We start from the raw sequence: 516 nt of genomic DNA, 5'->3' as shown, positions 1-516 counted from the left end.
AAACCAATATCGAACCACTCACCACCAATGAGAACAAAAACAGAAAACAGAACAAAAATACTCAGTGAACACAAACCAAAAATACTTAAATATCTTAAAAAATCAACAATAACAACAATCAAAACAAAACAACAAATTATCAGGAAAACACCAATCACACCACAACACACAGCAAACACACACAACCAGAAACAACCACCTCACATTGCTGAACAATAAATGGAAGTCCACACTGTACACCCATCAACTCAAAAGAAACACACAGACAAAGTATAAAAGTATTTAGACATTATTATATTGGTAGAGTTATTACAGAAAAATGAAAAAGAATCTTAACAAAAAACTAGAAGTCAAAGTAAATCTGTAAGTCATCACCCACCGAGATGCAAACATCACTGGCGAAGTCAGACTGCTTCAGGATTCTGCGATGTAGAATCGTCCAGCTGTAGCTGAAAGTGACAAAAAGCAACAAAAGTCTCAGTATAAGGGACTACAAAGGAGTCAAGAGTTAGATCC

General features: G+C 35.3%; 1 protein-coding gene across 2 annotated transcripts in view; it reads left to right on the top strand.

The window, feature by feature from the left end:
* LOC119592557 (lysine-specific demethylase 4A-like) overlaps positions 1 to 516 on the top strand; it is a 40308-nt gene that overhangs the window by 35118 nt on the left and 4674 nt on the right. The window lies entirely within an intron of this gene.

This window comes from Penaeus monodon, chromosome 30 (genome assembly GCF_015228065.2).
Source record: "Penaeus monodon isolate SGIC_2016 chromosome 30, NSTDA_Pmon_1, whole genome shotgun sequence".
Classification (NCBI taxonomy): Eukaryota; Metazoa; Arthropoda; class Malacostraca; order Decapoda; family Penaeidae; genus Penaeus; species Penaeus monodon.
This window is presented reverse-complemented; position numbering and strand designations above follow the sequence as displayed.